Consider the following 19,188-nt stretch of genomic DNA (forward strand, 5'->3'; position numbering starts at 1 on the left):
CAGATCAGCCCATACCGTACTAGCAGAGCTGCAGAGCTAAGTATGGTACGTATGGTAGGGTGCATCAAACGCCCTCATGTCAACCAATTTTTTTGTACCTAGTCTTAAAATATGCCATTGGTCATAAAAATAACCTATACCAATTTTAAATTCATTCTGATGTCGTCTTCTGGGTCCACCGTGAGCCTAGTCCGAATAATCAGACACAGAACAAATTATTAATTTCTGACATTATCGTGTACTGGGTCTGAACTGTTTTCATTCGAAATCTTGATGGCAAATTGGACAATAGAAGCACATGGTGCTACTTCACAGTTTTTTAATCCCCTATTCATGTTGCGTGAATCGCTGATTTAGTCTCTATTGTGGACCATCCTTTTGATACTTGAGTATTTGGACAAGCAGAACAGGTTTGACGGGCCCCTTTGTCTACCTCTCTGTTTGTAAACAAACGAGGAGGTCGAAATCGTCCTCCTCGCCGAATACGAAAGTTAGCGTAATAGTACGGCACTACCGTGAGCCTAAACTTTGGGCGTGATATCCTGCACTATGCAGCACAATACACATAAGGCAGCTATTCTAATACACAGATTTTCGGTACAAAATAATGGCTGCCATGTGCTTTACTTCTGGATTCGAGTATTTTGGGGAATGTTGGGTCCTTTTTCAGTCCCCAAAAATCATATTATAAGGATGTGACACCTGTTGGGACATGACAGTGAACATTACAAACATTTAATAGCTATGTATCAACATTTTAAATCAGACATTACTGCCATTTAATATATATTATATAGGTTCACAGTACATAAGCCGGTGTGTGGGCAAAGGATTAGAATTTGCCAGTTCATATGCAAAATTTCTGTTAGTTGTCATATAATTTACGCTTACGCAGCTGGGTTGGGCATGCATCTTTTACCTGTACTGCTTGACAACCTACAGATTTATAAGATCCTCCTTGAAGGTGGATCTCACAAGAGATGACAAGATTGTTGAACTGTGTATGATGTTTCTGAGTAGTCAGCAATCAGGAGCACTTCATAAGGCAATATGGATGGCCAAATTGGTGTACTCCATCAAGATCTCCACACAGGATCACATTCTACAGCTTCCACAAGGCACAGGGACAACAAACCATCAGCTGCCCAAGCTAAGAGACTTTCTCATACTCATCATATACAGCTCAAGGTGGATTGACTTGTAGTGTTGTTGCTGACCACAAAATGACCTTACCTGTACAAGCACGTATGGTATGTGAACAATGAACATGTAAATGCTGCAGTGTCTCAGAACACACTGAAGCAACATCTCTGGGATCTAACTGAAGAGATGGTCTCATTTACACTCTTCAGTACTTAAAAGAGTGCCGACAGAGGATAATTCAGCAAGCACTGCCTAGTTAACTTCATGTAGTTAAACTTTGGAAAGAAATGGTTGCACCATGTAACATAATTATTTTGGTACTGGCTTTGGAAAGCCAAAGTTCCCTGAAAATATTGATCCATCAACAGTCCTGGCTGATCAGCAAAAAAGGACATTTTTCACAAATGATTAAAATGCTAAAGATAGGTGATAAAAGTTCCTTGCAGAGATTGTAGAACACTGGCTACACTCTGCTGCTTCAGTCCTCAATCCTCATTAGTCGATGTTGGACTGTTGGTGCCATCATTGCAATCAATGATCCTGTTGATCACAAGTAAAAGTAAGAAACTGAGAGACATCAAAATGTTCCACAGGTTGTCAAGCATGACGGGAAAAAGATGCCCAACTTGTGTAAACGTAAATTATATGACAGCTAACAGAATTTTTGCACATGAACTGGGTTATCTTATTTTCATCATTGTGGTATTAAAGTTTTTCTAGTAATAGTATATTAACTTTGTTATTTAGGGAAATTGCATAATAACATATATGCCCTGTGTTTACTGGGTTCTTGTAACCTAAAATTATAAGTCTAGATATGCAAATGGCAGCAATATGTCTAATTTAACATATTGACACATAGGGCAGCTATTAAAGTTTTGGTAACATTGCATTGTCCTAACAGGTGTGACATCCTTATAATATATGATTTGGGACTGAAAGGGCCCAGCATTACCACAAGTACCCAAATCCAGAAGTAAAGCACATGGCAGCCATTATTATGTACCGAAAATCGGTGTATTATAATAGCTGTCTTATGGCCATTGTGCTGCATAGTGTAGGATATCACGCCCAAAGTGTAGGCTCACGGTGGAGCCAGAAGACGACTTCCGATTGAATTTAAATTTTGTGTAGGTTATTATTTTGACTAATGGCATATTTTAAGACTAGGTAGAAAAAATTGGGTTGACATGAGGGGCATTTGATGCACCCTAACGTATGGGTATGTATAGTATGGGTTCCTCGTACTTAACAGTGTGCAGTACTAGTGCCGTACTATTACGCTGACTTTCGTATTCGGCGAGGAGGACGATTTCGACCTCCTGGTTTGTTTACAAACAGAGAGGTTCTTGGTTCTTGGTGGCTTAATCCTAAAAGCTAAACATATAGCTAAACTAGGATGACTGTGAGGTGACGTCAAAGCCAGTGCTGGTGCAGAAGTGAAGAAACAAACAAATCCGAACAAAACGAAGATCAGGAAACCGAGGGTGCACTATGTACAAGGAGTTTGAAGAAATTACAGAAGCTTGGACCCTGCTGGGGGGCGCAGCATCCTGATGGTAGGCAGAGCTGAGTCCCTGAAGGCAGCAGTGGTTTGAGCAGTGACGGTGGTAGATGGTAGTTGGTTCCATATCCGGATACTTCTTGGATAGAAGGAGAATTTGTATGAATCAATTGTAGCAGCTGGGATGTTGTATTTGAACATATGATCTTGCCTTGCTAGGTAGGTGGCTGGTTGGAATGATGGAGGAAGGTTGAAATTGACTAGGTGGTTGTGAATCTTGAAGAACATGATGGCCTGTGCAGTGAGCCGACGGTGTGAAGGAGTCCCATCCAATGTTGTTGAGGAGAGTTGTGACAGAAGTTGTTCTCTGGTAGTCAGCATACACAAACCTTGCAGCTGCTCGCTGAACTTGCTCTAGTCGGTCCACTATAGATGTTGTATGAGGATTCCAGACTTGCAGCGTATTCTAAGCGAGGACGTACCAACGACGCGTAGGCTCTAACCTTCACATCTTTGTGGCATGGTGCAAGTGTTCTTCTGAGAAGACCTAGTGTTTGGTTGGCTTTGTTGATGATTTGGTGAGAATGACTCTTCCAGTTGAGATCATGGGATATGGTGACACCTAGATAGTCATGTTGGTTGACTCTGCCAAGAACGTCTCCAAAGATGGTGTATTGGTAGTTGCTTGGCTTCCTCTTGCGGGTAATACTGAGGATGGCACATTTCTTGATGTTGAATTCCATGAGCCATGTACTCGACCATTCTGCAAGAGCCTGAAGATCTTGTTGTAGGATTTTATGATCATCTGGTGAGTTTATTTCTCTATACACGATGCTATCATCGGCGAAGAGGCGAATGTTTGATTGGATATTATCTTGTATGTCGTTTATGTATAACAAAAATAAAGCTGGCCCAAGCACGGATCCCTGGGGGACGCCTGATGTAACATCAACCCATGGAGAATGTTGGCCATTGACAGAGACGGCTTGGGAGCGATTTGCAAGAAAAGCGTTAATCCAAAGCAGAGTAGACCCTCTGATGCCATAATAATGGAGCTTGGCGGACAAATGTTGGTGGGAAACTTTGTCAAGCGCTTTGCTAAAGTCCAATAAAAGCGACATCAGTCTGTCCCGGTGTTGAAGGGTGGAGGCCCAATCATTAACAGAAGTGATGAGTTGGGTGACTGTTGAAAGTCATTCCCTAAAGCCATGTTGCGAATCTAGTAAAATTTCATGGTGACTAAGGTGCTTTGCCATATGACTCAAGACGATGTGTTCAAGGATCTTACAACACAAACAGGTAAGCGAAATAGGCCTGTAGTTCGCTGGGTCTGACTTGGTGCCCTTCTTGAAGATTGGTGTTACGACCGCTTTCCTCCATTCATCTGGAACTTGGCCGGTGTTGATGGATTGTTGGTATAAGAATGAGAGAGCAGGAGCTAGTTCTTCAGCAACAAGTTTTAAGAGTCTAGGTGGCAGTTCATCAGGCCCACTTGCTTTTGATGGATTGAGATCATTTAGTTGTTTAGCCACACCTTCGGGATAAATAATAAGTTCTGATATGGATGGGAAAGGCGAGTTTGGTTTGACTGGTATTGACTGAGATGGCCTTGGGGTAAATACAGATTGGAATTGCTCGTTAAGAGCTTGAGCCTTTTCAAAGTTTGTTGTGCATAATTTACTCTGGGAGCGTAAAGCTGGTATACCAAGGTTGTCAGTCCTCATAAGCTTCACGTCGACCAAAACACCTTGGGTTTATCACCCAAGCTGGCACCAACAACATTGTTGACGTAGTTAGCATGGGCTTGGCTGATCACTTTGACAAGTTTGTTTCTAAACAGCTTGAACGACTTACAGTCCTGCGATAAGTTGGATTTCTTGGCTTTCAAGTAGAGACGATCTCTCTTCCTCATTTGGCGCTTTAGCTGGACAGTTATCCATGGAAGGCTTGTGCAAGTTTTACTCATTTTGAAGGGGATGTGTAAGTTCATAATGTTGTGGAGGTGGTCTTTGATCATCTCCCAGTTTGAGTTCACTGATCGCTTATTTGGATTTGACTCCAAGAAATTTTGGCAGAAGGCATTTGTTTTATCTTTCAATGAATCAACATTAGCTTTATTAAAGTTAAAGATTTTTCAAAAGACCGTTCCGCTTGTCCAAACACTCAAGTATCAGAAGGATGGTCCACAATTTAGCGTGATTCACGTAACATGAATAGGGATTAAAAAGCTGTCACGTAGAACCATGTGCTTCTATTGTCCAATTTGCCATCAAGATTTCATATGGAAACAGTTCAGACCCAGTACACGATCATATCATGTCAGAAATTAATTATTTTGTTCTGGGTCTGATTATTCGGACTAGTGCAGTACATCATTGTCATAGGTCATTTGTTCGTCCATTGGCAGAGTACGCCTCTTCTGTTTGGGATCCCTATACGAACAAAAACATCAACCAACTTGAATCCGTGCAAAAGAAGAGCTGCGGCGTTTCATAGTAGGCGATTACTCAAACAGAGAGCCAGGATGTGTCACTAAAATGCTTAAAGATCTCTCACTCGAGGAGCTATCATCAAGAAGAAAAATCAGGCGTTTATGCATTTTCCAGCAAGCAAGACAAGGTCACCTATCCCTGCCCATCGGAAATCTCCTGCAGCCTGTCCAGCGTCTCTCACGGCACCAACATCTAAATTCCTACTCCAAATTACAAACTCGCACAGACTGTTACAAATATTCATATGTGCCTAAGACAATAGCTGACTGGAACTCTCTGCCAGAACCCATCACTAACATCATCAAGCCAGAGGCCTTCAAAACAGCATTACAGGACCACTTCGGTATCGGTATCACAAGAAATCAAGCAATCAAGCAAGATCAATAAGCATAACTACAAGCACAGACACCACCCTGACCGTCTGACTCCAGCCAGGAGTGTTGGCCAGTACAACCACCAAGTACCAAGTGTTGTGATCACGCATGCATGATTATCATGCCTTTATTGTAATTATAAAATGTCTATATCAAACCCTTACTCTCAGAACTTTGACTACAAATCATTCAAAGTTCTAGATTAAACAAACCAGACAGCAAATTTCATATAAAACACCACCGTCTAAACTGAAGTCGGTCCACAAAAATACCAATGTGATTCTGCCAGAAAATCGATATATTGAAAATAAATTGGGCGCTCTATCATGTCTATTGGGTGTAAGGGCGCACACCACTAAATAATTGTCCCATTGAAATACGTGTAAAAACACCAGTTTTATTTGCTCGTTTTGAGGCCTTTTCGGCACATTCTGAGAAATTTAAGGATAACCAGTCGATTGCAAATCGATGAAAGTTTAACATATGTTTCAATGTATGGGTAGTCTTCCGTCTCGTTTTCCCGGTAGGAGCCGATAAACAGCGCCCTCACTGTTTTTGACATGCTCTCATGACTGTAAACCCGTTTCTGCCCATTTTTTAATACGCGGACCTATTTTCTCGATAATTATAAAAATGCGACTTTTTAGTGATTCAAATTCATGCACAGGCTTTACACTTTTATTTAAGCTATAATTCGCTACTCTTTCTGATTATTAGTCAAAGAGCAGCCCATTATACCTCAAAAACTTTCTGTATTTTACCGGAACTCAGTAGGGTTGCACAAATGGCGCATTGATTTAGTGGTGTGCTCCCTTCAAGGGTTTCTGATGTTCATAAAATTTAATTCTTTTATCTTTTTCTTGAAATATAAAATGTTTTGAGTAAAACGCTCGAAACAGAATTGCTCTGTGACATTCACTTCAAGAGAAATTCCCTTTCAAAGTTACATGGTGGATTCCGAAAATAGGCAAATTTTCAACATTTTGACCATTCATGCTTACTCTTCTATATTTGCATTAAATTCCAATTCTCTAGATAGTTTTTGACCTTCCATCTGATGAAATTCGGTTTTAAATGAGAGTAAATCACGTTTCACAATTGCATGGGTCTACTGTTAATGATTTATAACAATCACCCCCCGCCCATATAAAACCAAGATTTGGCAGCTTTAAACGGCACGCACCGATTTGTCACCTTAAGCCCAAATTGCTTTAAATCCAAGAAATCTTGTTTTCACACAATTTGTGGCAATTTCTTGAACTTTGAAGGCCTCTGGGGGAATGATCTTAGCGCAATTTGCATCTAAAACGCATTAAATATATTCACTAACATATAAACTATCTATTTAAATCGAAAAACTGCAATTTAATCAAAAGCCATTTCAATTTTGGCTGAATCTCTGAAAAGCACGGTTTTACTCCTAGGCCCTTCGAAGGGCGCACACCACTAAATAATTGTCCCATTGAAATACGTGTAAAAACACCAGTTTTATTTGCTCGTTTTGAGGCCTTTTCGGCACATTCTGAGAAATTTAAGGATAACCAGTCGATTGCAAATCGATGAAAGTTTAACATATGTTTCAATGTATGGGTAGTCTTCCGTCTCGTTTTCCCGGTAGGAGCCGATAAACAGCGCCCTCACTGTTTTTGACATGCTCTCATGACTGTAAACCCGTTTCTGCCCATTTTTTTTTATTTTGTCCTATTTTCTCGATAATTATAAAAATGCGACTTTTTAGTGATTCAAATTCATGCACAGGCTTTACACTTTTATTTAAGCTATAATTCGCTACTCTTTCTGATTATTAGTCCAAAGAGCAGCCCATTATACCTCAAAAACTTTCTGTATTTTACCGGAACTCAGTAGGGTTGCACAAATGGCGCATTGATTTAGTGGTGTGCTCCCTTCAAGGGTTTCTGATGTTCATAAAATTTAATTCTTTTATCTTTTTCTTGAAATATAAAATGTTTTGAGTAAAACGCTCGAAACAGAATTGCTCTGTGACATTCACTTCAAGAGAAATTCCCTTTCAAAGTTACATGGTGGATTCCGAAAATAGGCAAATTTTCAACATTTTGACCATTCATGCTTACTCTTCTATATTTGCATTAAATTCCAATTCTCTAGATAGTTTTTGACCTTCCATCTGATGAAATTCGGTTTTAAATGAGAGTAAATCACGTTTCACAATTGCATGGGTCTACTGTTAATGATTTATAACAATCACCCCCCCGCCCATATAAAACCAAGATTTGGCAGCTTTAAACGGCACGCACCGATTTGTCACCTTAAGCCCAAATTGCTTTAAATCCAAGAAATCTTGTTTTCACACAATTTGTGGCAATTTCTTGAACTTTGAAGGCCTCTGGGGGAATGATCTTAGCGCAATTTGCATCTAAAACGCATTAAATATATTCACTAACATATAAACTATCTATTTAAATCGAAAAAACTGCAATTTAATCAAAAGCCATTTCAATTTTGGCTGAATCTCTGAAAAGCACGGTTTTACTCCTAGGCCCTTCGAAGGGCGCACACCACTAAATAATTGTCCCATTGAAATACGTGTAAAAACACCAGTTTATTTGCTCGTTTTGAGGCCTTTTCGGCACATTCTGAGAAATTTAAGGATAACCAGTCGATTGCAAATCGATGAAAGTTTAACATATGTTTCAATGTATGGGTAGTCTTCCGTCTCGTTTTCCCGGTAGGAGCCGATAAACAGCGCCCTCACTGTTTTTGACATGCTCTCATGACTGTAAACCCGTTTCTGCCCATTTTTTAATACGCGGACCTATTTTCTCGATAATTATAAAAATGCGACTTTTTAGTGATTCAAATTCATGCACAGGCTTTACACTTTTATTTAAGCTATAATTCGCTACTCTTTCTGATTATTAGTCCAAAGAGCAGCCCATTATACCTCAAAAACTTTCTGTATTTTACCGGAACTCAGTAGGGTTGCACAAATGGCGCATTGATTTAGTGGTGTGCTCCCTTCAAGGGTTTCTGATGTTCATAAAATTTAATTCTTTTATCTTTTTCTTGAAATATAAAATGTTTTGAGTAAAACGCTCGAAACAGAATTGCTCTGTGACATTCACTTCAAGAGAAATTCCCTTTCAAAGTTACATGGTGGATTCCGAAAATAGGCAAATTTTCAACATTTTGACCATTCATGCTTACTCTTCTATATTTGCATTAAATTCCAATTCTCTAGATAGTTTTGACCTTCCATCTGATGAAATTCGGTTTTAAATGAGAGTAAATCACGTTTCACAATTGCATGGGTCTACTGTTAATGATTTATAACAATCACCCCCCGCCCATATAAAACCAAGATTTGGCAGCTTTAAACGGCACGCACCGATTTGTCACCTTAAGCCCAAATTGCTTTAAATCCAAGAAATCTTGTTTTCACACAATTTGTGGCAATTTCTTGAACTTTGAAGGCCTCTGGGGCGAATAATCTTAGCGCAATTTGCATCTAAAACGCATTAAATATATTCACTAACATATAAACTATCTATTTAAATCGAAAAACTGCAATGTAATCAAAAGCCATTTCAATTTTGGCTGAATCTCTGAAAAGCACGGTTTTACTCCTAGGCCCTTCGAAGGGCGCACACCACTAAATAATTGTCCCATTGAAATACGTGTAAAAACACCAGTTTTATTTGCTCGTTTTGAGGCCTTTTCGGCACATTCTGAGAAATTTAAGGATAACCAGTCGATTGCAAATCGATGAAAGTTTAACATATGTTTCAATGTATGGGTAGTCTTCCGTCTCGTTTTCCCGGTAGGAGCCGATAAACAGCGCCCTCACTGTTTTTGACATGCTCTCATGACTGTAAACCCGTTTCTGCCCATTTTTTAATACGCGGACCTATTTTCTCGATAATTATAAAAATGCGACTTTTTTTTGATTCAAATTCATGCACAGGCTTTGCACTTTTATTTAAGCTATAATTCGCTACTCTTTCTGATTATTAGTCCAAAGAGCAGCCCATTATACCTCAAAAACTTTCTGTATTTTACCGGAACTCAGTAGGGTTGCACAAAGGGCGCATTGATTTAGTGGTGTGCTCCCTTCAAGGGTTTCTGATGTTCATAAAATTTAATTCTTTTATCTTTTTCTTGAAATATAAAATGTTTTGAGTAAAACGCTCGAAACAGAATTGCTCTGTGACATTCACTTCAAGAGAAATTCCCTTTCAAAGTTACATGGTGGATTCCGAAAATAGGCAAATTTTCAACATTTTGACCATTCATGCTTACTCTTCTATATTTGCATTAAATTCCAATTCTCTAGATAGTTTTTGACCTTCCATCTGATGAAATTCGGTTTTAAATGAGAGTAAATCACGTTTCACAATTGCATGGGTCTACTGTTAATGATTTATAACAATCACCCCCCCCCCGCCCATATAAAACCAAGATTTGGCAGCTTTAAACGGCACGCACCGATTTGTCACCTTAAGCCCAAATTGCTTTAAATCCAAGAAATCTTGTTTTCACACAATTTGTGGCAATTTCTTGAACTTTGAAGGCCTCTGGGGGAATGATCTTAGCGCAATTTGCATCTAAAACGCATTAAATATATTCACTAACATATAAACTATCTATTTAAATCGAAAAAACTGCAATTTAATCAAAAGCCATTTCAATTTTGGCTGAATCTCTGAAAAGCACGGTTTTACTCCTAGGCCCTTCGAAGGGCGCACACCACTAAATAATTGTCCCATTGAAATACGTGTAAAAACACCAGTTTTATTTGCTCGTTTTGAGGCCTTTTCGGCACATTCTGAGAAATTTAAGGATAACCAGTCGATTGCAAATCGATGAAAGTTTAACATATGTTTCAATGTATGGGTAGTCTTCCGTCTCGTTTTCCCGGTAGGAGCCGATAAACAGCGCCCTCACTGTTTTTGACATGCTCTCATGACTGTAAACCCGTTTCTGCCCATTTTTTAATACGCGGACCTATTTTCTCGATAATTATAAAAATGCGACTTTTTAGTGATTCAAATTCATGCACAGGCTTTACACTTTTATTTAAGCTATAATTCGCTACTCTTTCTGATTATTAGTCCAAAGAGCAGCCCATTATACCTCAAAAACTTTCTGTATTTTACCGGAACTCAGTAGGGTTGCACAAATGGCGCATTGATTTAGTGGTGTGCTCCCTTCAAGGGTTTCTGATGTTCATAAAATTTAATTCTTTTATCTTTTTCTTGAAATATAAAATGTTTTGAGTAAAACGCTCGAAACAGAATTGCTCTGTGACATTCACTTCAAGAGAAATTCCCTTTCAAAGTTACATGGTGGATTCCGAAAATAGGCAAATTTTCAACATTTTGACCATTCATGCTTACTCTTCTATATTTGCATTAAATTCCAATTCTCTAGATAGTTTTTGACCTTCCATCTGATGAAATTCGGTTTTAAATGAGAGTAAATCACGTTTCACAATTGCATGGGTCTACTGTTAATGATTTATAACAATCACCCCCCCGCCCATATAAAACCAAGATTTGGCAGCTTTAAACGGCACGCACCGATTTGTCACCTTAAGCCCAAATTGCTTTAAATCCAAGAAATCTTGTTTTCACACAATTTGTGGCAATTTCTTGAACTTTGAAGCCCTCTGGGGGAATGATCTTAGCGCAATTTGCATCTAAAACGCATTAAATATATTCACTAACATATAAACTATCTATTTAAATCGAAAAACTGCAATTTAATCAAAAGCCATTTCAATTTTGGCTGAATCTCTGAAAAGCACGGTTTTACTCCTAGGCCCTTCGAAGGGCGCACACCACTAAATAATTGTCCCATTGAAATACGTGTAAAAACACCAGTTTTATTTGCTCGTTTTGAGGCCTTTTCGGCACATTCTGAGAAATTTAAGGATAACCAGTCGATTGCAAATCGATGAAAGTTTAACATATGTTTCAATGTATGGGTAGTCTTCCGTCTCGTTTTCCCGGTAGGAGCCGATAAACAGCGCCCTCACTGTTTTTGACATGCTCTCATGACTGTAAACCCGTTTCTGCCCATTTTTTAATACGCGGACCTATTTTCTCGATAATTATAAAATGCGACTTTTTTAGTGATTCAAATTCATGCACAGGCTTTACACTTTTATTTAAGCTATAATTCGCTACTCTTTCTGATTATTAGTCCAAAGAGCAGCCCATTATACCTCAAAAACTTTCTGTATTTTACCGGAACTCAGTAGGGTTGCACAAATGGCGCATTGATTTAGTGGTGTGCTCCCTTCAAGGGTTTCTGATGTTCATAAAATTTAATTCTTTTATCTTTTTCTTGAAATATAAAATGTTTTGAGTAAAACGCTCGAAACAGAATTGCTCTGTGACATTCACTTCAAGAGAAATTCCCTTTCAAAGTTACATGGTGGATTCGAAAATAGGCAAATTTTCAACATTTTGACCATTCATGCTTACTCTTCTATATTTGCATTAAATTCCAATTCTCTAGATAGTTTTTGACCTTCCATCTGATGAAATTCGGTTTTAAATGAGAGTAAATCACGTTTCACAATTGCATGGGTCTACTGTTAATGATTTATAACAATCACCCCCCCCGCCCATATAAAACCAAGATTTGGCAGCTTTAAACGGCACGCACCGATTTGTCACCTTAAGCCCAAATTGCTTTAAATCCAAGAAATCTTGTTTTCACACAATTTGTGGCAATTTCTTGAACTTTGAAGGCCTCTGGGGAATGATCTTAGCGCAATTTGCATCTAAAACGCATTAAATATATTCACTAACATATAAACTATCTATTTAAATCGAAAAAACTGCAATTTAATCAAAAGCCATTTCAATTTTGGCTGAATCTCTGAAAAGCACGGTTTTACTCCTAGGCCCTTCGAAGGGCGCACACCACTAAATAATTGTCCCATTGAAATACGTGTAAAAACACCAGTTTTATTTGCTCGTTTTGAGGCCTTTTCGGCACATTCTGAGAAATTTAAGGATAACCAGTCGATTGCAAATCGATGAAAGTTTAACATATGTTTCAATGTATGGGTAGTCTTCCGTCTCGTTTTCCCGGTAGGAGCCGATAAACAGCGCCCTCACTGTTTTTGACATGCTCTCATGACTGTAAACCCGTTTCTGCCCATTTTTTAATACGCGGACCTATTTTCTCGATAATTATAAAAATGCGACTTTTTAGTGATTCAAATTCATGCACAGGCTTTACACTTTTATTTAAGCTATAATTCGCTACTCTTTCTGATTATTAGTCCAAAGAGCAGCCCATTATACCTCAAAAACTTTCTGTATTTTACCGGAACTCAGTAGGGTTGCACAAATGGCGCATTGATGTAGTGGTGTGCTCCCTTCAAGGGTTTCTGATGTTCATAAAATTTAATTCTTTTATCTTTTTCTTGAAATATAAAATGTTTTGAGTAAAACGCTCGAAACAGAATTGCTCTGTGACATTCACTTCAAGAGAAATTCCCTTTCAAAGTTACATGGTGGATTCGAAAATAGGCAAATTTTCAACATTTTGACCATTCATGCTTACTCTTCTATATTTGCATTAAATTCCAATTCTCTAGATAGTTTTGACCTTCCATCTGATGAAATTCGGTTTTAAATGAGAGTAAATCACGTTTCACAATTGCATGGGTCTACTGTTAATGATTTATAACAATCACCCCCCCGCCCATATAAAACCAAGATTTGGCAGCTTTAAACGGCACGCACCGATTTGTCACCTTAAGCCCAAATTGCTTTAAATCCAAGAAATCTTGTTTTCACACAATTTGTGGCAATTTCTTGAACTTTGAAGGCCTCTGGGGGAATGATCTTAGCGCAATTTGCATCTAAAACGCATTAAATATATTCACTAACATATAAACTATCTAATTAAATCGAAAAAACTGCAATTTAATCAAAAGCCATTTCAATTTTGGCTGAATCTCTGAAAAGCACGGTTTTACTCCTAGGCCCTTCGAAGGGCGCACACCACTAAATAATTGTCCCATTGAAATACGTGTAAAAACACCAGTTTTATTTGCTCGTTTTGAGGCCTTTTCGGCACATTCTGAGAAATTTAAGGATAACCAGTCGATTGCAAATCGATGAAAGTTTAACATATGTTTCAATGTATGGGTAGTCTTCCGTCTCGTTTTCCCGGTAGGAGCCGATAAACAGCGCCCTCACTGTTTTTGACATGCTCTCATGACTGTAAACCCGTTTCTGCCCATTTTTTAATACGCGGACCTATTTTCTCGATAATTATAAAAATGCGACTTTTTTTTGTGATTCAAATTCATGCACAGGCTTTACACTTTTATTTAAGCTATAATTCGCTACTCTTTCTGATTATTAGTCCAAAGAGCAGCCCATTATACCTCAAAAACTTTCTGTATTTTACCGGAACTCAGTAGGGTTGCACAAATGGCGCATTGATTTAGTGGTGTGCTCCTTCAAGGGTTTCTGATGTTCATAAAATTTAATTCTTTTATCTTTTTCTTGAAATATAAAATGTTTTGAGTAAAACGCTCGAAACAGAATTGCTCTGTGACATTCACTTCAAGAGAAATTCCCTTTCAAAGTTACATGGTGGATTCCGAAAATAGGCAAATTTTCAACATTTTGACCATTCATGCTTACTCTTCTATATTTGCATTAAATTCCAATTCTCTAGATAGTTTTTGACCTTCCATCTGATGAAATTCGGTTTTAAATGAGAGTAAATCACGTTTCACAATTGCATGGGTCTACTGTTAATGATTTATAACAATCACCCCCCCGCCCATATAAAACCAAGATTTGGCAGCTTTAAACGGCACGCACCGATTTGTCACCTTAAGCCCAAATTGCTTTAAATCCAAGAAATCTTGTTTTCACACAATTTGTGGCAATTTCTTGAACTTTGAAGGCCTCTGGGGAATGATCTTAGCGCAATTTGCATCTAAAACGCATTAAATATATTCACTAACATATAAACTATCGATTTAAATCGAAAAAACTGCAATTTAATCAAAAGCCATTTCAATTTTGGCTGAATCTCTGAAAAGCACGGTTTTACTCCTAGGCCCTTCGAAGGGCGCACACCACTAAATAATTGTCCCATTGAAATACGTGTAAAAACACCAGTTTTATTTGCTCGTTTTGAGGCCTTTTCGGCACATTCTGAGAAATTTAAGGATAACCAGTCGATTGCAAATCGATGAAAGTTTAACATATGTTTCAATGTATGGGTAGTCTTCCGTCTCGTTTTCCCGGTAGGAGCCGATAAACAGCGCCCTCACTGTTTTTGACATGCTCTCATGACTGTAAACCCGTTTCTGCCCTTTTTTAATACGCGGACCTATTTTCTCGATAATTATAAAAATGCGACTTTTTAGTGATTCAAATTCATGCACAGGCTTTACACTTTTATTTAAGCTATAATTCGCTACTCTTTCTGATTATTAGTCCAAAGAGCAGCCCATTATACCTCAAAAACTTTCTGTATTTTACCGGAACTCAGTAGGGTTGCACAAATGGCGCATTGATTTAGTGGTGTGCTCCCTTCAAGGGTTTCTGATGTTCATAAAATTTAATTCTTTTATCTTTTTCTTGAAATATAAAATGTTTTGAGTAAAACGCTCGAAACAGAATTGCTCTGTGACATTCACTTCAAGAGAAATTCCCTTTCAAAGTTACATGGTGGATTCCGAAAATAGGCAAATTTTCAACATTTTGACCATTCATGCTTACTCTTCTATATTTGCATTAAATTCCAATTCTCTAGATAGTTTTTGACCTTCCATCTGATGAAATTCGGTTTTAAATGAGAGTAAATCACGTTTCACAATTGCATGGGTCTACTGTTAATGATTTATAACAATCACCCCCCCCGCCCATATAAAACCAAGATTTGGCAGCTTTAAACGGCACGCACCGATTTGTCACCTTAAGCCCAAATTGCTTTAAATCCAAGAAATCTTGTTTTCACACAATTTGTGGCAATTTCTTGAACTTTGAAGGCCTCTGTAGGAATGATCTTAGCGCAATTTGCATCTAAAACGCATTAAATATATTCACTAACATATAAACTATCTATTTAAATCGAAAAAACTGCAATTTAATCAAAAGCCATTTCAATTTTGGCTGAATCTCTGAAAAGCACGGTTTTACTCCTAGGCCCTTCGAAGGGCGCACACCACTAAATAATTGTCCCATTGAAATACGTGTAAAAACACCAGTTTTATTTGCTCGTTTTGAGGCCTTTTCGGCACATTCTGAGAAATTTAAGGATAACCAGTCGATTGCAAATCGATGAAAGTTTAACATATGTTTCAATGTATGGGTAGTCTTCCGTCTCGTTTTCCCGGTAGGAGCCGATAAACAGCGCCCTCACTGTTTTTGACATGCTCTCATGACTGTAAACCCGTTTCTGCCCATTTTTAATACGCGGACCTATTTTCTCGATAATTATAAAATGCGACTTTTTAGTGATTCAAATTCATGCACAGGCTTTACACTTTTATTTAAGCTATAATTCGCTACTCTTTCTGATTATTAGTCCAAAGAGCAGCCCATTATACCTCAAAAACTTTCTGTATTTTACCGGAACTCAGTAGGGTTGCACAAAGGGCGCATTGATTTAGTGGTGTGCTCCCTTCAAGGGTTTCTGATGTTCATAAAATTTAATTCTTTTATCTTTTTTTTGTTTTTTTAAATGTTTTGAGTAAAACGCTCGAAACAGAATTGCTCTGTGACATTCACTTCAAGAGAAATTCCCTTTCAAAGTTACATGGTGGATTCGAAAATAGGCAAATTTTCAACATTTTGACCATTCATGCTTACTCTTCTATATTTGCATTAAATTCCAATTCTCTAGATAGTTTTTTTTTTTCCATCTGATGAAATTCGGTTTTAAATGAGAGTAAATCACGTTTCACAATTGCATGGGTCTACTGTTAATGATTTATAACAATCACCCCCCCCGCCCATATAAAACCAAGATTTGGCAGCTTTAAACGGCACGCACCGATTTGTCACCTTAAGCCCAAATTGCTTTAAATCCAAGAAATCTTGTTTTCACACAATTTGTGGCAATTTCTTGAACTTTGAAGGCCTCTGGGGGAATGATCTTAGCGCAATTTGCATCTAAAACGCATTAAATATATTCACTAACATATAAACTATCTATTTAAATCGAAACAACTGCAATTTAATCAAAAGCCATTTCAATTTTGGCTGAATCTCTGAAAAGCACGGTTTTACTCCTAGGCCCTTCGAAGGGCGCACACCACTAAATAATTGTCCCATTGAAATACGTGTAAAAACACCAGTTTTATTTGCTCGTTTTGAGGCCTTTTCGGCACATTCTGAGAAATTTAAGGATAACCAGTCGATTGCAAATCGATGAAAGTTTAACATATGTTTCAATGTATGGGTAGTCTTCCGTCTCGTTTTCCCGGTAGGAGCCGATAAACAGCGCCCTCACTGTTTTTGACATGCTCTCATGACTGTAAACCCGTTTCTGCCCATTTTTAATACGCGGACCTATTTTCTCGATAATTATAAAATGCGACTTTTTAGTGATTCAAATTCATGCACAGGCTTTACACTTTTATTTAAGCTATAATTCGCTACTCTTTCTGATTATTAGTCCAAAGAGCAGCCCATTATACCTCAAAAACTTTCTGTATTTTACCGGAACTCAGTAGGGTTGCACAAATGGCGCATTGATTTAGTGGTGTGCTCCCTTCAAGGGTTTCTGATGTTCATAAAATTTAATTCTTTTATCTTTTTCTTGAAATATAAAATGTTTTGAGTAAAACGCTCGAAACAGAATTGCTCTGTGACATTCACTTCAAGAAATTCCCTTTCAAAGTTACATGGTGGATTCGAAAATAGGCAAATTTTCAACATTTTGACCATTCATGCTTACTCTTCTATATTTGCATTAAATTCCAATTCTCTAGATAGTTTTGACCTTCCATCTGATGAAATTCGGTTTTAAATGAGAGTAAATCACGTTTCACAATTGCATGGGTCTACTGTTAATGATTTATAACAATCACCCCCCCCGCCCATATAAAACCAAGATTTGGCAGCTTTAAACGGCACGCACCGATTTGTCACCTTAAGCCCAAATTGCTTTAAATCCAAGAAATCTTGTTTTCACACAATTTGTGGCAATTTCTTGAACTTTGAAGGACTCTGGGGGAATGATCTTAGCGCAATTTGCATCTAAAACGCATTAAATATATTCACTAACATATAAACTATCTATTTAAATCGAAAAAACTGCAATTTAATCAAAAGCCATTTCAATTTTGGCTGAATCTCTGAAAAGCACGGTTTTACTCCTAGGCCCTTCGAAGGGCGCACACCACTAAATAATTGTCCCATTGAAATACGTGTAAAAACACCAGTTTTATTTGCTCGTTTTGAGGCCTTTTCGGCACATTCTGAGAAATTTAAGGATAACCAGTCGATTGCAAATCGATGAAAGTTTAACATATGTTTCAATGTATGGGTAGTCTTCCGTCTCGTTTTCCCGGTAGGAGCCGATAAACAGCGCCCTCACTGTTTTTGACATGCTCTCATGACTGTAAACCCGTTTCTGCCCATTTTTAATACGCGGACCTATTTTCTCGATAATTATAAAAATGCGACTTTTTAGTGATTCAAATTCATGCACAGGCTTTACACTTTTATTTAAGCTATAATTCGCTACTCTTTCTGATTATTAGTCAAAGAGCAGCCCATTATACCTCAAAAACTTTCTGTATTTTACCGGAACTCAGTAGGGTTGCACAAATGGCGCATTGATTTAGTGGTGTGCTCCCTTCAAGGGTTTCTGATGTTCATAAAATTTAATTCTTTTATCTTTTTCTTGAAATATAAAATGTTTTGAGTAAAACGCTCGAAACAGAATTGCTCTGTGACATTCACTTCAAGAGAAATTCCCTTTCAAAGTTACATGGTGGATTCGAAAATAGGCAAATTTTCAACATTTTGACCATTCATGCTTACTCTTCTATATTTGCATTAAATTCCAATTCTCTAGATAGTTTTTGACCTTCCATCTGATGAAATTCGGTTTTAAATGAGAGTAAATCACGTTTCACAATTGCATGGGTCTACTGTTAATGATTTATAACAATCACCCCCCGCCCATATAAAACCAAGATTTGGCAGCTTTAAACGGCACGCACCGATTTGTCACCTTAAGCCCAAATTGCTTTAAATCCAAGAAATCTTGTTTTCACACAATTTGTGGCAATTTCTTGAACTTTGAAGGCCTCTGGGGAATGATCTTAGCGCAATTTGCATCTAAAACGCATTAAATATATTCACTAACATATAAACTATCTATTTAAATCGAAAAAACTGCAATTTAATCAAAAGCCATTTCAATTTTGGCTGAATCTCTGAAAAGCACGGTTTTACTCCTAGGCCCTTCGAAGGGCGCACACCACTAAATAATTGTCCCATTGAAATACGTGTAAAAACACCAGTTTTATTTGCTCGTTTTGAGGCCTTTTCGGCACATTCTGAGAAATTTAAGGATAACCAGTCGATTGCAAATCGATGAAAGTTTAACATATGTTTCAATGTATGGGTAGTCTTCCGTCTCGTTTTCCCGGTAGAACCGATAAACAGCGCCCTCACTGTTTTTGACATGCTCT

The sequence above is a fragment of the Amphiura filiformis genome, chromosome 11 (assembly GCF_039555335.1).
Source record: "Amphiura filiformis chromosome 11, Afil_fr2py, whole genome shotgun sequence".
NCBI classification, from domain to species: Eukaryota; Metazoa; Echinodermata; class Ophiuroidea; order Amphilepidida; family Amphiuridae; genus Amphiura; species Amphiura filiformis.